We start from the raw sequence: 21,571 nt of genomic DNA on the forward strand, positions 1-21,571 counted from the left end.
TCTGTAGTTTCATACCGGAGCTCTGAGCAGTCATACTCCTGTCTTATATACAATGCAACTCCCTCACCTTTTCTGCCCTGCCTGTCCTTCCTGAACAGTTTATATCCATCCATGACAGTACTCCCGTCATGTGAGTTATCCCACCAAGTCTCTGTTACTCCAATCACATCATAGTTCCAATCAACTAGGCCTCCTGCTCAATGTCCTGAAATCCACTCTGGTACCAACCCAGAGGATAGAATTCATAGGAGCAGTCTTAAACTCAGGCCTAGCCCGGGCACTTCTGCCGGAAACACGCTTCCAATCCCTGGCGAACACCATCCACAGCCTGCAAAGCTTCCCGACCTCAACTGTGAAAACATGCCTATGCCTCCTGGGGCACATGGCCTCTTGCACGTATGTGACCAGGCATGCCAGACTACGACTACATCCACTCCAAGCCCAGCTATCAACAGTTTACCGACCAGGTCGGGACAGCTTGAACACGGTGGTTACCATTCCACCAGGGATATTAGCCTCTCTAGACTGGTGGCTGCACCCCAAAGCAGTGTGCGAAGGGGTGTCATTTCACCCCCCGCTGTCCTCCCTGTTCCTAGTCACAGATGCGTCATCCCTGGGTGGGGGGCCCACCTCAGGAACCTCTGGACACAAGGACTATGGTCAGCAGGGGAGTTATTCCTGCACATCAATGTACGGGAACTCAGAGCAGTGCGCCTGGCGTGTCAAGCATTCCAAGAGCACATTTAAGGTCGTTGAGTTGCTGTCCTCACAGACAACACAACGGCCATGTTTTACATCAACAAGCATGGGGGAGCTCGGTCGTCCCCCTTCTGTCAGGAGGCCACTCGTCTGTGGGAATTCTGCATAGCCCACTCGATCCATCTGGTGGCGTCATTTCTCCCAGGAGTCCAGAACACCGTAGTGGACCACCTCAGCAGATCATTCCTGGCTCACGAGTGGTCGGTTCACCCGAATGTCATCCACTCCGTCTTCTGGAAGTGGGGCTTTCCCCTGATAGACCTATTTGCCTCTCGCAAGAATCGGAAATGCCAGGTGTTCTGCTCTCTCCAAGGACACTCCCCTGGTTCCCTATTGGACGCCTTCCTAATACAGTGGAAGTCTCACCTGTGCTACGCCTTTCCTCCATTCCTGCTAGTCCACAGGGTCCTGCTCAAACTGCTGAGGGACAGAGCCCGTCTGATTTTGGTTGCCCCAGTGTGGCCCAGACACCACTGGTATTCCACTCTCCTGGAGCTGTCAGCAGACACTCCAATTCCACTCCCGCTGTGGCCAGACCTGATCACTCAAGACCACGGACGGCTCTGTCATCCCGAGCTGCAATCTCTCCACCTCACAGCGTGGACGCTGCATGGCTAACTCAATCTGAGCTGTGCTGCTGCTCTCGCTTGGTACAACAGGTCCTTTTGGGTAGCGGGAAGCCCTCTACCAGGTCCATGTACTTAGCCAAGTGGAAGTGTTTTTCCTGCTGGTGTGCTCAGAGCTTCCTGTCCTTAAAGCAGCAAGGCTTGGCAATATTATCCATCAGAGTGCACCTGGCAGCTATTTCAGCTTTCCACCTGGGTGAAAACGGGCATTCTGTCTTCTCCAATCCCATGGTCACTAGATTTCTCAAGGGGTTGGAGCGCCTGTTCCCACAAACTAGACAACCAGCCCCTACGTGGGATCTTAACCTGGTCCTCTCCAGATTCATGGGTGCCCCATTTGAGCCGATGGCTACCTGCTCGCTCCTGTACCTTTCCTGGAAGACAGCCTTCCTTGTAGCTATCACCTCGGCGAGGCATGTGTCTGAGCTCAGGGCACTCACATCGGAACCACCATATGCGGTGTTCCACAAGGACAAGGTACAGCTGCGACCCCACCCGGCCTTCCTCCCTAAGATGGTGTCTGCCTTCCATGTCAACCAGGACATCTTCCTCCCGGTCTTCTACCCGAAGCCGCATGCCTCTAAATGGGAACAGCTGCACTCCCTGGACGTTCGCAAGGCCCTCGCCTTCTACATTGAACGAACGAAACATTTTAGGTGGGCGACCCAGCTGTTTGTAGCTGTGGTAGACTGGATGAAGGGCCTTCCGGTTTCCACCCAGCGCATCCTGTCCTGGATCACATCATGCATCCGTGCGTGCTATGATTTGGCTGGTGTCCTAACTATGCACCTTACCGCCCACTCCACGCGGGCTCAAGCTTCATCCTCCACCTTCCTGGCTCATGTACCCATAGAGGAGATCTGTAGGGCAGCAACTTGGTCATCGGTACATACCTTTGCTTCCCACTATGCGATAGTGCAGCAGTCCAGGGGTGATGCTGCATTTGGTTCAGCAGTCCTTCACTCCGCTACATCTCACTCTGACCCCACCGCCTAGGTAAGGCTTGGGAGTCACCTAATTGGAATTGATATGAGCAAGCACTTGAAGAAGAAAAGACAATTACTCACCTTTGTAACTGTTGTTCTTTGAGATGTGTTGCTCATATCCATTCCAAACCCACCCTCCTTCCCCTCTGTTGGAGTAGAACAACAGTTACAAAGGTGAGTAACCGTCTTATTTAATCCTAAAGGGCCTCACCTTTTCTTTCAGTAGCATAGTTCCCTAAATGCAAGTGCAGAGAGCTCTTGAGGCAGTTCCTAGCTCTATGGTCCCAGGGCACAGGGAGACCTTTCCTGACCTTCCAGAGCACTGAGACAACACTCATTTTATGAATAGTTAATTTAGAGACAGTTCCTGATTAAATTTCTTCCAGTAGCCATAAAACCATAGTCTCACAGCAGCCAGCTAATCAAATTCTGCTAACTGACTAATGAGTTCTCTCCTCTTCTCCTCCTCCTCCTCCTCCTCTCCCCCCCCCCCCCCCCCCCAGGTAACAGCATCTCCCTAATGAACATGTCGATTATGCAGGAGAAATGTAGTCGAGGGCTGACTGGAAAGCTGTCCTGTGAACAAGTAGTATCTCTAGTATTGAGACTAATATCTGATTCTGGGGTTTTGTGTGAATGAACTGGGAGCCTGCTTGTTAAGCGTGCTGCTGTGATTGAACTGCTTCTTCCAGACTCGTAAATGAATCTAAGGCTGGGAATTAGTAAAATGGGCTATGCAACCTTTATGCCTGACTTCTGCAGCTTGTACAACTGCTGCTTGTCAGAGTCTCCCTGGCTCAGGGTGCAAGATTGCACACACAACCATTCACTGGCATCATCTTCCTCTGGGATCTGCTGCTTGCTCATCTTCCAGGTAGAGAGAAATGTGCATCTGCATGGCCGAAACACTAGGGTTACCATATGTTCGGATTTTCCCGGACATGTCCGGCTTTTCGGTCTATAAATAGCCGCCCGGGGGGGGGGGGGGGGATTTTTAAAAATCTAAAAATGTCCGGGATTTCCCCCTGGTCGGCTATTTATAGACAGAAAAGCGGTGGCCAAGCGCCGCTGGGCAGCCAAAGCCCCTTCCCGGCTTCCCCCCATCCCCTGCAGCCTTACCACGCCATCCGGCCCCGCAGCTGTCTTCCCCCTCCTCCCCTCCCCTCCCCTGAACGCTCCGCCCACCTGCTCCTCCACCTCCCCTGCTTCCCGCAAATCAGATCTTCGCGGGAAGCCTGAAAAGAAGCAGGGGCAGGTGGGAGGCAGCAGCAAGCAAGCTGGGGCGGGGGGGGGGGGGGGCGCGCATGGAGGAGAGTTCCGGGGAGGTGCGGCCCTGGCTGAGCAGCTCCCTCCGGCCCGGGCCGAGCAGTGCCCGGCGGCCCCAGCGGTTCTGGCTGAGCGCGCCAGCCGAGCACCCCCGGTCCGGCTCGGGCCCCAGCAGCGCCGGCCCCAGTTCCGGCCGAGCGCGCCGGCCCGGCCCCAAACCCCGCAACCCCGGCCGGAGCGCAGCCCGATTCCTGAGCTCTTTAAAGCCAGCCCTGGTCAGGGGACAGGGAGCGGGGGTTGGATGGGTCGGGAGTTCGGGGGGGGGGGGGGGCTGTCAGGGGGGCAGGGGTGTGGAGAGGGGTTGGGACAGTCAGGGACAGGGAGTGGGGGGGTTAGATGGGTCTGGGGTTCTGGGGGGGCTGTCGGGGGCAGGGGTGTGGAGAGGGGTCGAGGCAGGCATGGAGCAGAGGGGGTTGGATGGGTTGGGAGTTCTGGGGGTCCTGTCAGGGCGCGGGGAGCAGTTGATAGGGCAAGGGAGTCCCGGGGGTGTGAATATGGGGTGGGGGTGTGGATAAGGGTCGGGGCAGTCAGGGGACAGGTAGGGTCGTAGGGGGGCAGTGAGGGTGGGGGGTTCTCAGGAGGGGGTAGTCAGGGGACAAGGAGCCGGGGGGGGTAGGGGGTACTGAGGGGGGCAATTGGGGTGGGAAGTGGGAGGAAGTGGTGGATGGGGATGGGGATGGGGCAGGGGCGGGGCTAGAGCGGGGCTCCTCCCCCCCAGTGTCCTCTTTTTTGCTTGTGGAAATATGGTAACCCTACGAAACACGACAGCTAGCCCACTTTAGGTAATGCCTTTGTTAGGCCACATCTACACTGCTGTGGTCAATGCAGCCGGGGGTCAATTTAGCGGGTCTAGTGAAGACCCACTAAATCGACCACAGAGCACTCTCCAGTTGACTCCAGTACTCCACCAGAATGAGAGGAGTAAGGTAAGTCAATGGGAGAGCGTCTCCCGTTGACTCAGCGCGGTGTACTCTGCAGCAAGTTGACCTAAGCTACTTTGACTCCAGCTACATTATTCGCGTAGCTGGAGTAATATAACTTAGGTCAACTTACCCTGGTAGTATAGACAAGGCCTTAATTTCACCTTACAGGACAGCAAGTATCAAAAGTATCTGGGTGTAAGGGAGCAATTGTCTTTAACTAGATTTCAAGTTGGTGCCTTTTAATCTGTTTTTAATAGTCAAAAATAGTTAAATGTTCTCCCTGTGTCCCTGAACACTCAATACCAGTTTGAGGTTTTATAGTTTTCCTTGCCCTGACTTCTATGTGAAAGACCCACACACAAAGGGGAAATGACCACAGACTATCTCCAGAGTTAACAAATTGAAAAAAGAGAGCTGTTTCTCTGCTCTCTTTCAGTCACAGGAATCTTGGGGGCTATTTGTCAAAATGTTTTAGGCAGGAATGTGCTGTTTAAGGTCTCCACCCTTCAGAGCTGGATGGAGAATAACAAAGCAGATGCAAATGTTGAGATGCTGTGAATTTCTGACTTCTCTTGTCAAGAATCTAAACTGCAGCTCCCAGCAGAGTCCAAAGCTGCTACAGACTCAGGTTCATCTAGCTGCTAGCATGTCTCTGGAAGGTGGGATGGGGAGAGAACTTGTACATTGGCTGCTGGAGTGGGCTGCTCTGCAGCTGGCCCTTCTGCTCTCCCAGCTGTTGGGCAAATTGGCCCCTTCACGCTGAGATGCCTTCACACCCTCCTTGGGAGTGGAGTGATTTTTCACGCTTATCTCCTTTTGTTCAAGGGTGTGGTTGAACAGTGCAGAAATTGACTTCAGACTAGCAGCTGGAGAGTGGAGAGACTGCTCCCTGCCCTATCTGCAGAGATTTTTAAACAGGTATGCAGGGAAAAAAATGATCAAGGGGGGGTGGGAATGACATTTAAACTCTCATTGTGACTTCTTGGCAGGGACATGAGAGCCACACAAAAGGCAGCTGTTCAAGAGCCTATCAGGCCCCCTGGAATAAATCCAATTCATCAGCTCTTCATCAGCCTGATGGAAAGGAACTTTGTTTGGCACACTTGTGACCTGGAATTGCTTAATTTTTTGTAAGCTGGGCCTGCTCCTTCCCCTTAAATCTCTTCTGCAGCAGTTGATAAGCAGTTTGTCTCTTCTCTGTCAGGGAAAATGCTGCAGAAAAGAAATGCCAGGAATGCATACAGCAGGTGGGGACTGACAGATGTGCTTATCAATCATGACAGACTTGGTTACAGAATGGTTTATTTAAATAGCTACTGTTTGCCTCTGGCATAGTTTATACAGGGCCTCTCAATCCTTTTTTAGCATATACTGGGGTTCAAGAATGAAAGGCGCTGTATTGCTGTGCCTCCCATTTGAGGGTGAGCTTCCAGGGTTCACCTACTAAAGGAGACTAGGTGAAAAGAAGGATTTGGTGAGCGTACTTCTGCCTTGGCTCAGCATGTGTCCAGCAGACGTCTCACACCACATCTGGCACGTCTTAATAGCATGTTTACTTGAAAGCAAATAACGCGGTAGATGTTGGAAGCAGGTTATGGGAAAGGCTTGCCTTCCAGAACAGCAATGTAGGCGGAAAGAAATTCTGCTGTGAAGCAAATTACAGTGCAGTGAACTAAGCTCACTGGACTATCTTTGTCAGTTAAAACAGTTTCACAGTGGTTAGCAATCCCAAGTAAATTTTTCCTGCAAGGCGCCCTGTTGTTCAGTGATAAGATACTTTGTCGAAAAAGATCTTGCATTGACGAGAGCATATTAATTGGCAAAGCTGCAATCTGCAGTAGGGTGCAGAGCTGTTTCACCCAACGCAGTTGAAAGGTAGATGACTGCAGTACAACTTCTTGGCTAATTCATGCTCTTGGTGCTGCTACTCCTGATTTCTGAGCACCTTGAGCTTGGCACTGGAAGGTGGGAATGATTTAAATGAAATACGAACACTGATTGAATGAGGGAAAGTGGATGTTTGCTGATCTGTGAGCAGCTTTCTTGTGTTTGTTAGCAATGTACATTGGTGTGCTTATTGCGCGGAAGGCGCCAGACACGTGGTATAGGTTTTAACCAACTTTATTAGTTAAATTACATCCAAGGTTCCCATCAGGGGGGCAGCCCAGCACAGTCACTTGCACCTTTGTGATTATTTGCCAATTCTTGAGGTTTCCATCACAGGAGGAGTCAGTAATTACACTAGTAGGGTCTCTGGGTGCTTCCACTTGCCTGCTAGCATCCCTCCCCCCTTTGGGGGGGAGGAGGTGAGAGGGGGATCTCACCACCCCAGACAGCACTGTTTTGTAAGGAGATGCCCACTATGTTACCTTTTAGGATCTGGAGCCTAAATCAGCAAGCTCCTGCACTGGGCACTGCCAAAGGTGCGACAACTAAACAACTCAGGTCCAAACTGTGATCTCTGGGAGGGGGAGAATTCCAGCTATCCAGTTGCCCAATCCCTAGGTTTCACTGCGAGAAAGGCGAAAAAAACCAACCAGCTGTAGCCAGCCTGGTGATATGAGGAAAAATTCTTCCCAGCCCCAACACAGTGACTAGCATAGCCTGCAACAATCTAGATGAGGGAGGGAGGAAGGGTGGGTTTATTGTTGGAAACCAGCAAACAGGAAGTGGCCCTGAGCAGATGGCTCAATATCTTGTGCCAAATCCCAGGGGACTTCAGCCTACTCCGGAAGTCTTGTGTGGGCTGGAAACTTTGTGGGACAGGCCTGTCCTGTCCTTTTTGCCTTCTCCCATCGTGGAAACGACCAAAACACACCCTTTGCTAGGTTCGGGGGCCCTTTTACAAGTGGAACAAAGCTAAAGGACAAGTGATTCTGGAAACTTTGTTCCAGCCCTCTCAACATCCACTCTGACTTACTTGCTGGTACTAGACCCTGAATGAGTCTCTGATCAAAGTGAAACCCTGTAAAACTAAACTTTTAGGACAAGCCAGAGCAAGCCACAGACTTGCAGATGATGTGACTAGAAGAATTCTCTCCTTTTAGATGACTTTCTACATGTAGGCCATTTCCGCCTGTCTAGCAGGAAGTCCCTCCTGAGTACTTCCTGCAGTATTGGAAGGAAACTTGACTATCCTTTGAAAGCTATCAATGTCTGTAGAACTGAAAGGGGCACGGACAACTTGAAATCTAGTCTGTTTTTTAAAAACAGTTCAAGGTAGTTTCAGTCACCACACCTGTTCAGAGTACCTCTACCAACTTTTGTGGCTTTGCAGTCACTTGTTTTTATATTTAAAAAAAAAAAAACTCATTTGCATCTGTGTGAAAGACCCTTAGAACAGAGGAGACTAATTTTCCCATGCAGCAGGGGAAGCAATGAACATGAGTAAACAGTGCTGTCAAATGCGGCATATAAACACAAGGACAAAAGTTAGCAAGTGTAACTTACAACAGCAGCAGATCGAAAGCATTTTCAGGGCTCTGATTTGTTCGAGATGGTGACCCTGCAAACTTTCATTTGAAAAAGTTTCTAGCCCTTAAGGGTTGCCAAGAGCTTTTCAAAAGTGCCCTTATGCAGCACTACCCTTGAGTCTGTTCAGAGCCGCTGCCCAGTTGGGCAGCAATTTAAAAAGTAAGGATAATCATACTGCCATTTGCCCTGTTATTCACCTTATCTATTATATTTCATGCCCTGCTCAGAATTATTAATCAGCAGCAGAAGGAAATTAACAAAACTGCTCAGTTTCACAACTGCTGTGGTCAGTAGTGACACTGCAGAATCATCAGTTTCATTGTGCTGCTGCTAGGGAAAGTGCTGAGGATGAGCAGAGAGGCCCACACAGAGCTATTTTCAGGACAAGATCCATCAAATGGAAGCTGGGAAGTGGAATAGCAGTTGCCGTTCCAGGAGCCAGAAAGGGCCACCTATTCAGAGGTTTAGCTATAGCTGCCAGGCAGGGCCCAGAGATTACTCTCAGCACCAGATTGGAATCTAGGCCTCTCACCAGGGTGTTGATTGCTCCCCAGAGCTCACTAGTGGGAGCTGTTCTATTGGTTTCTGACTAGTAAGTCATCGTCATAGCGTGTAAGGCCAGAAGGGACCACCAGATCATCTAGTCTGACCTCCTGTATATCACAGACCACCAACACTGCACCCAGCCCTCGCACGCTACACCCAATAACTGAAACGAGACCATGGTATTACAGACTACAGGAGATTGTGCCAGAGGCAGGGACCAGTGTCAAAGGCCCCTGCAATGGCAGGGAAATAATTGAATTGTCTGGTAAACTTTTCAATCCTGGTCTTAAACTACTTTGCAAAAGATCAGTGTTAGAGCTTATTACGGAGTGTGGGGGAGTCAGAGCCCTGCACCCCTCACTTCCTGCAATTCACCATGACTCTCAGCCAGCCAGTAAAGCAGAAGGTTTATTAGATGACAGGAACAGAGTCTAAAGCAGAGCTTGTGGGTACAGAAAACAGGACCTCTCTGTCAGGTCCCTCTTGGGGGGTGAGGAGCCCAAACCCAGGTTCTGGGCCTCCCCCCATATCCCCAGCCAGCTCCAAACTGAAATCCCTTCCTGCTGCTCCCCCCAGACACACCCCCAGCCCCTCCTCCAGCCTTTGTCCAGGTTCCCGGACAGAAGGTGTCACCTGGCCCCAACCCCCTCCTGGGCTTAGGTTCCGAAGGGCAGCCACCATCGTTTACGTGCTGGCCATCAAATATCATCCCTCCGTGAAGTCACACCCTTATTTCCCATCACCATCTAGTATTGGTGCAGTACCCCAGGGAAACGGAGGCACGCCTCGTGTTAGCAGAAGACAGTAAATTAGTAAAACTCTCATGCAACATTAAATATTAATACTCCCTATTCTGTCACAGAGCTCCCTCGAAGGCCCCCTGTATATAGCACTGAGGTCAGGGGGCCTTGTTAAGTTAATGTAGACAGAACCTAACCATGTTGCTCTAATGGGTTAAACCCAGAACAGCCCAAAGTTAGACCTTGGCTACACTACAGCGTCTATTGATGGGTGTCCTGGCGCAGTTATTTAAACTGATACAGAAGTTTTATCTTCTGATTTGCAATTTGTATTAGAGGGGAAGCTGGTAGCACCACTTGTAGTTAAGTTTGTCCAAAACGTCTCATTTAAGACCCTGCTTTCTGTTGCTTTTAACTTTGCAAACTGTAACTGTTCAGGCTGGAATTTCCTCTGCTGGGAGTCTGCCTCTGGCTGAGTTTGTTTCAGCAAATTCTGTTCAGTCATTTCCAAGAATTAGGGAAAAATACATTATTTTGCCCATGCTTAAAAAAAAAAAAAAGTCTCACAACAGTTTTGTGGAGAAGCTGTAGCATGCTTGAAATTTGGCAGTTGGATTGCCCTGGTGTCAGGGATGTGCCTTTTGCCAGCCCCACGAAAACTCACCCAAATCTGGTGAGTTATAAGCATTTGAAAAATTTGAGTTTGCACATGCTCATCATAGACTTGTTAGTAAGCCAGCTAAATTCTCCAGCAATTCCACCTGCACTGGACATTCTCCAGCCTGGGGGTGCAGAGGCTGAGCAGGACTTTCCCTACAGTTGCTGCTCGTGGCAGCTGGGGGGTGTTTTGGCAGCATGCACTGAACTGAGAGCAGGGAGGTTCTCTCATGTGCTCTCGGTGCTCGTAGAGCTGGTGCCCAGGTAGCATGGAGGAGGAAACAGCCTGATTTGAATGTAGAGAGGGCAGGAGCCAGACTGATGGCAATGAAGGGGAGTGAATTGTGACAAAGGGGTGCAGGTTGTTGAAAGCAGGCAGCAGGTGGCTACTGCAGCAGGTTGCATGGGCAAACTTAATTCTGGCATTTCTGAACTTTTGAGTGCTTGACTTTGCAATCTTAATGCCCGCTTTCAACGGTGGTTGTATTAGATCTCTGAGTATGTCCTTGTGAGAATGCTTAGAGGCTCCTTTGGGGTGAGGAGTGAGGGAGAAGGAGGAATTAGATGTTTGAGACCTTCAATAAAGTCTCTGAGGAAATGAGCTCCATTCCCTCATTGATGGGGGTGCTCTTGCTGGGAGAAGCGCTGTGGTTGCTTTTGGATGTTTTTTTCTGCCCTCTGTTTGGGGAAGGTCCGTGGATATATCCTGGCTGTAGTTGCTGTAGACTTGACTCTGCTACTCAATTTCTGTTTCTTTGAGGACCAGGCTTCACTCTAACCTGTGATTAGATATGAGAAGTCCCAATAGTGCAACATCCTCTGCCTTTATTTGCTTCTTTCTCTTTATACTAAGTATTGCTGTTGTAGATGTTTTTATTTATTGCTTGTTGCAGTGCCATAGTTAGGCCAGGCACTTTCCAGACAGCAGAGACAGGACCTTGTCTGAGGAGTTCACAGCCCAAATCAGACATAACAAATGGAGGAAGGCAAGGATGAAGCTAGCACAGTGACCTTGGTTAGACTAGGGAGAAGTGGATTTTTAAACAGGTTGCCAAACCCAACTAAGTGCTGTTCAAAAATATTCCCACCTTGTGTAGGAGCCTATTAAACATGTGTTAGCCATCAGTGCAGCAGGTAGCAATGGTGAAGCACTAGCATAGACCAGCCCAGGAACATTAACCACCTTTTTCTGACCAGCAAGGGGGCAGGTATTGAATGTTCAGTGAGTCTCAGCAGCCTGTAGAGCTGAAATTATTTTTGGTGTAATCTGTCACGTTAGGGGATGTGGAGGGAGGGGGATTTCCTGATTACGCACAATTCAGACTCTTCCTTTATGGAACCAGTTATTAGACCAAAACTGGAAAGGGCTAAAGCAGAATCCCAGAGTTTTGATGGAAAATAGGTTCTTAGGGGAGACCCAGTTTTGTAGTCTGCTGAACTAGTTATACTGCATAGTTCTCCATCCTGCAATTCAGTGTTCATGGCTGGATCTACACTGCCCTGCAGGACAGGAGTGATCTAGCTGGAAATACTGTAGCTCTTGCCTGTACCTGCAAATCTTGTAATGCCAGCAAGCTGGGGAAAAATTGCACAACCATTGGGGGAAAGAAGGGTAACCTGTGAATCTGTGTGCTTAATGAGTACCTAATTCCTGCTGCTGCCCCCTGGGGGTTTGGAATCCCACTCCAGCACTGCAAAACCAGAATGGGCCAGAGTGCAGTAAGCAGGTTCCTTTGATTTGAAGCATATGCAGAAGGGAGTTGTAAAAGGAAAGCAAACTAAATGGGCCTTAAGTGGTTGGTGGTTTCTTCTCTAATGCTTGCCCTTCTCCATCTGTAGCTGTATTCTTCCTGTGAGTTTTCCTGAGCACCTGGAGGGGCACTGCCTGTATAGCCAGGTCTGCATACTCTTTGAATGTCTAGTTTGCTTCTACCACCACATTGCACCATTGAAATTAACATTAGACAGAAGTGCTTCAGACTCATTCAAATTGACTTAGCTGTGAGCACTGTCACATGGGCCAAAAACTGGTGGTAGGAATATAAACATAGGGCGAAGAGCAGTGGGGAGGGTGCTGGTAAAATAGGTTTCCTCTAAGTTAATGGTTGGGGAGAGGGAGAGAAACAACACCGTAGATCTGTAATGTTGTGACCAACAAGGACAGAACACAATGCCGGGGAGTTTAGAAATAGGTAGGAAGCAAAGTAAGACTAAATTGGGATGGCAGGGTGGGGTGGGGGAATGAACTAACAAATCTGTGAGGGCAATAAACAGTGAGTAAAAGGAAGAAACCTGGAGAGCAGCAGTGCTGAGAGAAACCTGAAGTGCTTGTGGACACAGCTCCACGTTGTGCTTGGAGTATATGCACCCAAGGATAATAATTAGGATTGCTGTGTTTTGTTCTGGTTGCCTCAGTACCAAAAATATGGCAGCTAAACGAAAAGAATTTAAAGAAGAGCAACACCCAAAAGAGGGGTGACTTATGAGGAGAGATTTAAAGACCTAAATATGTAGAACTTTGCTAAAACAGTAGGTGGGTGGGGTGGGGGGGGGGATGGATGGTCACAAGAGCCTGTAAGTATTTGAAGTATGTAAACAGAGAGCTTGGAAAGGGCTAGGGAATGGTCTGACTGGGAGTAACAAGATGAAATTGCATAAAGAAAAATCTAGGCTGGCTGGCAGTAGAAACTTCCTTACAGTGTAGCTTGGAAATTGTGCCCTCCCCCTGGATGTTGGATAGTGAGGAGCTGTCTTGTGACTTCTCTTACAGTCCTCGGGATGGCACATCAGTTTAAATAGACACGGAGGAGAGGTATCAAATGCTTAATTTCATTCTGTCTCAGTGTTGGGCGAGAAGTTAGTTTGTACTCAATGCATCCATCACCTCTCTGCCCATTATCCTTCTTCCCACCCTTAAAAGAAGTCCGTGGTTTAATCAGGTAGAGCCAGCTTGAGTTGGAGCAGTTCTCTGACCAGGGAGAAGACACAGCTGCTCCCATCCTGCATATGATTGGAAGATCTGAGTCCTGTTTCCTGCCTGCTGTCTTGTCACAGCTTTCTGCTTTGGGACCAACATGGAGGAGGAACTAACAGGATAGTAGTTCATATGTGGATGGAAGGGAGTAAATTATCTGCTTTCATGAAACTCTGACACTCCTCCCAGAGTTCTCTAGGAAGATCACAGTTTGATATCAAGGTGCAGTGGCAACATATTGTGCCCTCATCATAGATTAAAACCTCCAGCACTAGTCTATACTAGCTTGCACTGGAACTGTTGAAGCACTTGGTCTTCTGACTTGTCAGCCTTATTGTCTCCTGCTGGAAATCTTTCTGGACAGAGCTCCTCTCCATGGAGATGTTACTAACCCCTTCTTGCCCCTCCAGCAGAGATTGGGTGAGACTGGGAGCTAATATCCTGAAGGAGTTTTAGAATTGTCTCTTGCCCTGCAGGTGCACCTCACCTTCTTCATAGTCTCTTAGGCATTGTACCGCTGAGCTACGGTACTTAAGTAAAGCAGAGTATCAGACAGACCTAGATTCAGTCTCCTACCACAGACATTCACCTTCTAAGGTTAATAGGCTAATGGAACTGGTTGGGCTTCAGATTGTGCTGAGGAAGGCGACTTGTTAGTGCCTGAGCGCCTTCTTTGGCTCAGTCATCCATGTAGTCTCCCTGGTACACCAGTGACTACAGGCTCCTCAACAGGTAGAGGCAAGAGTGCCAGTGCACACACCAGTCAGCCCAGCCCATCAGCTACTGAAACCTCTTGCTGTGGCTGTGTGTGAGGAGGTGTTTTTTACTCCCACCAGCGTCCACATGAATCCTCTCTATGGAACTGTTCTTGGTAGTGAACAACCTGTTTAATTCAAGCTGTCTTCTCTCAGCCAAGTATTGAATTTCTCAGCTGTGTGCAGCTTCATGGCTACCAGGTAATATTCATGTGGACAGACTTTATGCTTGAGTGGTTCTCAGCTCTCAGATTTATAAATACCTCTGAGTGAGGATGGAGATGGTCAGGCACTTCACTGAAACCATGCACTCATAACGGCTGCCCCAGCCTTCCCTGAACGGGCACATGTCTTGCTGACATGGCTGATGCCATCAACTGCCTGGAAGAAGCCTTAGGCAGGAACAGAGAAAAATTATTTTTAAATGATCTTACTTCCCTGCACTGCATAATTCAACTCCATTATGAGGTTGATGCTGCACAAATGAGCTGAAGGTCCTGTTAATTACATTAGCGCCATGAATGCCAAACTACTCACGAGCTTTCCTGATTTCAGGAAGCCAGTAATCCCAGATAGACACTTGTGGTAGCTGGGGCACCCTGAGACTTTCCAGGATGCTGGCTACATGCATAGTCCTACAAGCAGAGAGTTTAGATTGCCCTGTGGGTCACTGGCTAATGCTTTAGAGAGGCAGCAGCAGTGACTGTGGCACTTATGGTTTCAGAAGAGTTGAGTGCTGTCTAGGTTGCTCCTCAATGCTGTTAGCTGTGTGGTGACTGCCTGGCTCCTTACATGTGCTATTGAGGTATGAGTTTTGGAGGCCCTTTGTCTAAGACTGGAGAGACTCACTTGTTAGCCTCTGGATCTTCCCCTCCAACTGTCCATTCAGCCAAGCGGGGAGCTATAGCCACTGCACACTGCAGATTCCCCCTATGTTCCAATTGCTGGTGTGCTCATAGCATCTCACTCTAGTCCACTTACTGGTAGCCAAGGAGCATGCTTCACCTATGCTGAGATCTGCTGTTGAAGGCCATATTTTTAGTTACACATGAGGGTATTCTGTGCCAAAAAATTAAAAATTATGTGCACAATGTTCTAAAATTCTGCAAATTTTATTTGTCAAATAAATGTGGAGGCTCCAGCATGGCATTGGGTTGCACAGGGCACTGGCTGCACAGAGGTGGGAGATCACTGTACAGCTCCACCCGACATGGACTTAGTGGCAAGGCACTTAACCCTGACACAGCGCAAGGACCAGGCCTTCCCCAGAAATACCCAGAACCCTGCCAGGTGCACCAGGTGTGGGCAGGCAGGCTCAGCAAGGCAGGATCCAAGTGTGGAGGGGCTTAGTGTTGGGGGAGTCCAGGTGTGGGTTGAGGAGGTTCTATGTGGGGCAATCTGGTGCGGGTGGCTCAGTGGGGGATTGTGTGCAGGGGGGATCTGGATGCACAGGGTCTTGTTGGGAGGTTCTGGGTGCAACGGTATTGGGACTCTGCAGGGGTGTCCAGGTGAAGGTGGTTGGGGCACAGCAGTGGGGGTCTGAGTGTGGGGGGGATAATGCTCAGCAGACGGGTTTGGGTGTGGGGGGCTCAGTGGGGTTAGGATCAGTGTTCCCTCTAACTTTTCCCACCCGTGTGCAGAATGAATTTTATGTGCACCAGTATGGAGGTGATGTGTGACACATCACCTTCATATTGGTGCACATAACAAAATTCATGTGGTGGGGGTGGGGCCAAGGGTTTGGAGTATGGGAGGGGACTCAAGGCTGGGCCAGAGGGTTGGGGTTCAGGGGTGTGAGGACTCTGGCTGGCGGTGCTGGCTCTGGGGTGGGGCTGGGGATGAGCCGTTTGGGGTGCAGAAGGGTGTTCTGGGGCTCTGGTGGGGAGAGACGGCTCTCCTCCCCCCCCCCCCCGCAGCAGCACCTGGGCTGGGGGTAGGGGTGCCTCTCCTTGCCGTAGTAGCTCCGAGGCTGGGGCTGCAGGATACCTGCCCCTCCCCCAGCAGGTCCAGGCCACTTCTGCACCCCCAAACGGCTCATCCCCAGAGCCCATAACCCCAGCCGGAAGCCTCACACCGCAGCACCCCAACCCTCTGTCCCACCCCTGACAAACCGGGACAAAGCATCTGCTATAATGTTGGTATTCCCCTTAACATGGACCACCTCCATGTCATAATCGTGAAGCTGGAGACTCCACCTCAGGAGCTTGTCATTAGTCCCTTTCATCTGGTGTAGCCATGCCAGGGGTTAGTGGTCAGTGTACACAGTGAAGCGCCGCCCAAATAGATATGGCTGCAGCTTTTAAGGGCCCACAGAGAGCCCTCTGACACTGCTTGGTCCAGACCACCTTATCTGGCTTACCCTTTTTGCATGGCTCAGTGATAGGGGCAGCTATGGAGCTAAAGGGAGGCACGAACCTCCAGTAGTAGCCTGCCGTCCCAATAAAGGCCTGGACCTGTTTCTTAGTCTGGGGAGTGGGCCGATCTCTGATTGCCTCCACCTTGGCCAGCTCTGGCTTTAGGCAGCCACTCCCCACCTTGTGGCCTAGGTATGATACCTCTGCCAGCCCCCTCTTGAACTTCCCAGCTTTTATAGTCAGTCCTGCATCCTGGAGCCGGTCCAGCACTTGTTTAACCTGGGACACATGGTCCTCCCAGGTCTGGCTAAAAACAGATATCAATATATGCCAGGGCAAAATTCTCCATCCCCTTGAGTAACTGGTCCACCATGCACTGGAAGGTGGCAGGTGCTCGTTTACGCAGAAAGGTAGACCAGGAACCTGTATAGCCCCAGAGGGGGGATAAAAGCAGATTTCAGTCTGGCATCTAGATCCAACCCTTGGTGAGATCCCAAGCCCCCCATGCTTGTCAGGCCTAGGCATAGGGTAGGCATCGAACTTGGTGATGGCATTAAGCTTCCAGTAGTCCACACAAAACCAGATTGACCTGTCCTTCTTGGGGACCAGCACTATGGGAGAGGCCCAAAGGCTGGAGGACTGCTGGATCACTGCTAAAGCCAGCATGTCCTTGACCTCTCTCTCCAGGTCCTGGGCTGTTTTCCCAGTGACCTAGAACAGGGAGCATCTTACAGGAGGGTGGGTTCTTGTCTCCACCTGGTGGACAGCCACGTTAGTGAGCTCAGGCCGGTTGGAGAACAGCTGCTGGTTTGAACCCAGCACCTCTTGGACCTCTGCCTGCTGGGCAGAGGTTAGCTGTCAGAGAGGGGAATTGATTCCAGCGTCTCAGGGAATAGATCCACCAAAGGATCATCTCCCTGCTCCTCCCACCGGCCACACATAGCCAGAACCAAATTCTCCCTGTCAAGATACAACTTCATCATGTTGACATAGTACACCTGGTGGCTGTGAGCCCGATTTAGACAGTTCCACCACATAGTTCACCTCATTCAGTTGCTTGATGACCTTAAAGGGCTGATTCCAGGCAGCTTGTAGTTTGCTCTTTCTCATAGGAATGAGAACCATCACCCGGTCCACAGTGGCATAGGAGCGGGCACGTGCTGAGCAGTCATACCAGGCCTTCTGCTGCCCTTGGACCCTGGCTAGAGTCTCCCTGGCCAAGTCCATAAGCTTAGCGAGCTTTTTCTGGAAAGTCAGTACATATTCCACCACTGATTCTCCATCAGGAGAGGCCTTTCCCTCCCATTCGTCCCTCATCAAGTCCAGGGGTCCCATCACTCTCCTCCTGTACAGCAACTCGAAAGGAGAGAACCCTGTCGATTCCTGGGGCACTTACCAGTATGTGAACAGCAGATGGGGTTAAATACTTGTCCCAATTCTGCCAGTGCTGGTTCATAAAGGCTTTCAGCATTATCTTTAGGGTCCCATTGAATCTCTCCACCAGTCTGTTGGACTGAGGGTGATACGCCGAGGCCCAGGTGTGTTCGACCCCACACTTCTTCCACAAGTATCAGAGCAGGGTTGACATGACATTGGAGCCCTGGTCTGTAAGGACCTCATTGGGGAACCCTCTGCTGAAAATGTTTAGCAGTGTCTCTGCCTCAACAGAGCACAGAGCCACTGCCTTGGGATAGTGAGTAGCAAAATCTACCAGTACGAGAATGTATTTTTTCCCTGTCCGAGTTGCCTTGTTGAGTGGCCCCGCTATGTCCACGACCACCTTCTGAAAAAGCTCCTCTATGGGTACATCTACACTACAGCGGGGAGTCGATTTAAGATACGCAAATTCAGCTACGTGAATAGCGTAGCTGAATTCGACGTATCGCAGCCGACTTACCCCGTTGTGAGGACGGCGGCAAAATCGACTTCTGAGGCTTTTTGTCGGCGGCGCTTACTACCACCTCCGCTGGTGGAGTTAGAGCGCCGATTCGGGGATTGATTGTTGGGACGCGATAAATCGATCCCCGAGAGGTCGATTTCTACCCGCCGATTCAGGTGGGTAGTATAGACCTAGCCTATGATGGGCAGGGGCTTCCAAGCTGCTTTCCCCTTGTCCCGGGCCTTCCCCACCTGGTAGGAGTCGCAGGACCTGCTGTACTGCTGGATGGCATCAAAGACCCCGGGACAGTCAAAGTTCTGTAACAGCCTCTGTCTGGTGTGCTGGGTTCCCTGGTGTCCTGAGAAGGGGACATCATGGGCCAGATACAGTAGCCTGCGGCAGTTCTTCTGAGGGACCACCAGCTGCCTTCTGATCCCCCTTGTTCCACTTCTCCTTGGGGAGTCTATTCCCGGTACAGGAATCCCTTGTCCTACAGGAATCTTTCCCGGCAGCCTTCCCCCAGGGGTTTTGCCGTGCTATTGCCAGCAAGTTCCCTCAGCTTCTCTAAGGAGGGATCCTTCCGCAGCTCGGTCTGGAATTCAGCAACTGGGGAACGGATGGGGACCTCCTCTCTCTCACTGTCTGGGTCCGAGGCCACAGCCCCGCCAAGTCCTGTCCGCAGTGGGCTCCCTTCTTGCCCAGGGTAGGGTCCTGTGCCCCCTGCAGGGTACCCTCCCCCCCCTCCCCCCGGTGTCAGGGTAGAGTGCCCTTTGCTGGCTTTGGCTATAGGTAATGACTAGCATGCTCTAGGGGCTGCCCGGCCAATTCACCAGGTCACCCACCATCAGCATCTCGGTTGGCAACTGATGGTGCACCCCCATATCTTCGAGGCCCTCCTTGGCCCCCCATTTCAGATGTACCCTCACCACGAGTACCTTAAACAGGGGCCCGCACATGCCAGTCAGGGTCAGGTAGATGCTGGGGCCACCACCTTGGGCCAGCATCACCTCAGCGCCAGTACCCAGTGGGTACTCTCATCCACCTCCAGGGGAATGAGGCACTCGCTCCTCAGGGGCTGTCCCACGCCCACCCTGTAGACTGAGAACTTTGAATCCGGAGCATCAAGCCTCCCCGAGGAGCTGGCCTGGGAGACTCCTCCCTCTTGGGCCATTGCTAAACTGCCAGCCCATCTTGCCTGGGGAGCCAGCCCCTCCTCCGCCTGGGCTCCCGCCCAGTTAACCCTTTGGGGGCTCGGTTTGCTCATCTTGTCCCTGAGCTTTTGGCACTGGGCCCATCTGTGGCCCCTCTGCCCACAGTAATTATACCTCAGGTCCTGTTGGTCCCCTGGGACCGGTCAGCCAGCTCTGATATTGGCTATGCTTCTCGGGAGGGATTTATCCGAGTCCCCTTCTGGGAAGCCCCTGGGTGATCCCCCTTCTGCACTGATATGGGACTGTCCCCCTGGGATTCCATTCCATATCCCAACCTGCTGTCTACAAACTTGTCAAGTAGCAGCCCTGTGCAGTGCAGGTCCTTCGGCCTCTTGTCCACCGGTCATATCCTCAGGTCAGGGGGACAGAGTTCATATAGTCATTTCAGCCCCACCAGTCCTTTTCTGGGCCCTGGGCCCATTCACCCACTTGTGGATGTATTCCCCCATCAGGGGGGCCAGTTCCAGAAAGGTCATCCCCTGGGTCTTCTGCATGCTGGATCCTTTTCCTGTATGCCTTGTGGGTCAGCTCAAAAAGGAGGGCTTTTCTGAACAGTTCTGCTTCCACCCCAGCCATCTGGCTGAAGGTCCCTATGGCCTTGGGACCTAGTAAGGGGATGAGATGTCTAAACCTGTTTGCAGGGTCAACCTGGTGCACATTGCAGACCTTCTCAAAGGCAGTGAGGAAGTTATCTATATCATCCCCTTCCTTAAACTGAGGCAGCACTTTTATATCAGAGTTCCCTGCAGGCTTAGCCACCCTGGGCCCATCTCCACTCACCCCAGCAGGGGTCCCACTGCTTCTGAGCTCCTCCATCACCAGTTCATGCTGCCTCTGTCTCTCATGGTCCAGCTCTTTCAGTATCCGTTCCATTTCCAACTCCAACCATTTCAGCTCCACCGACGGGGAACTCAGCTGTGAAGATCCCCTGCTGGTCGGGTAGGTGGGTCCTGGAATCGCCTGGCTGCTTTCAGCCCCTCCCACGGCCCCGGTTGGGTCGGTGGCTGGGGTGGTCATTCTTAAGGAGATGGTTATAGGCCATCTCAGCACTGTTCCCAAGTGGTCACGGACTCCCAGGCCTGTGCTCTCTCAGCTCCCCCTGGTCGGAACCCCTTCAATGCAACAGCCCTTCTCGGGGGTCTACTCTCGGGGTTAAGTCGTAGCTCCTCCGCCTCCTGGAACTGCACCTCTCTGAGCCTTCAGCATTCCCGTCTCTTGCTAATCTCCCTTCGTTCTACTGCTCCCCAGTCACTGCAGGATGCTCTGTCCATGGGGCGCAGTTTATCCCCCAGCTGCCACTAGTTGTCACAGAGTCACCGGGGCGATGCTCTTGAACTACTCCATATGAAGCTGGTCAGGACTCTGGGGGAGCATGCCTCCTCTTTCTGAGCATACTGTCTCCCGGGCAAGAAGCTTACCCAGCTTCCACTTTCCTGGGCCTGACCTCGGAGCATTCAGCATCCCTTTCCACACCGTGCGCTTCCCACAGTGAGTCCGCCTGGGCAGTGCTCTTGGGGAAGCCAGAAGGCCCTGCACTCTAACTCCTGCAGTCAGCAGTGACTCTCAGCCAGCGTGTAGAACAGAAGGTTTATTAGTTGACAGGAACACAGCATAGGACAGAACTTGTTAGCACAGAAATCAGTGACTTTCAGTCAAGTCCCTCTTGGGGAGTCCTGGGCCAGATGGCCTGGACTCCCCCTCTTCCAGTCCCCCAAGCAGACTGCCCAACTTCAAGCGATCTGTCCCCTGAGACACCTGCTGCTTTTCCTCCTCCTCTTTGTCCTGCTTCCCGAGCAAAAGTTGTAACCTGGTTGCACCCCCCTCCTGGGTCTCAGGTTACAAAGGGCACCACCATAGCACGTGTGGCCTCAGTAAAAATCACACCCAATTCCCACCACTGAAATATTGGTGCAGTACACAGGGAAACAGCGGTACACACAGTATTAGTATAGGACAGTAAGACTCTCCTGCAACATAACAAGACAAAGCCCACTTTGTCACATCATCACATAGTTGTTCTCTCTAATTAGAATGTGCCTGCTAACAGCTCATCTAATTATTCTGGCAAAAAGTGTATAAATGATGCCACGTCTGTACTTGCCAGTGTTTAGTGTTCATTTGATCTTCCTGCCTTAAGTTGTATTAGGCTTCGGGTAGTCACTTAAGGTATGTCCACGCAACAATGAAATGCCCGTAGGATGGTGCTCAGAACTCTTCCAGGACCATCTTTAATACTTGTAGATTTGTCTTAGTAAACTTGCTGTCTTGCATGCAAAACCTTAACCAAGGTTCCTTTTGCTGCTCACACTGTTGCTCTTACCATAGACGTGAGGTGCCTGCCAGACCTGTATTGCACGTTTC

General features: G+C 51.1%; 1 protein-coding gene across 6 annotated transcripts in view; it reads left to right on the forward strand.

Annotated features, from left to right (window-relative positions):
- The window catches only part of DAG1 (dystroglycan 1), a 127,583-nt gene that overhangs the window by 40,235 nt on the left and 65,777 nt on the right, over positions 1-21,571 (forward strand). For 3 of the 6 annotated variants that reach the window (XM_065551478.1, XM_065551474.1, XM_065551475.1), the window contains one exon: positions 5,446-5,538. The exons of the other annotated variants lie outside the window; for them this stretch is intronic. The gene's annotated coding sequence lies outside the window, so the exon portion shown is untranslated. The remainder of the gene's footprint in view (positions 1-5,445; positions 5,539-21,571) is intronic. 6 annotated transcript variants of the gene reach the window in all.

Source organism: Chrysemys picta, chromosome 7, assembly GCF_011386835.1.
Source record: "Chrysemys picta bellii isolate R12L10 chromosome 7, ASM1138683v2, whole genome shotgun sequence".
Classification (NCBI taxonomy): Eukaryota; Metazoa; Chordata; order Testudines; family Emydidae; genus Chrysemys; species Chrysemys picta.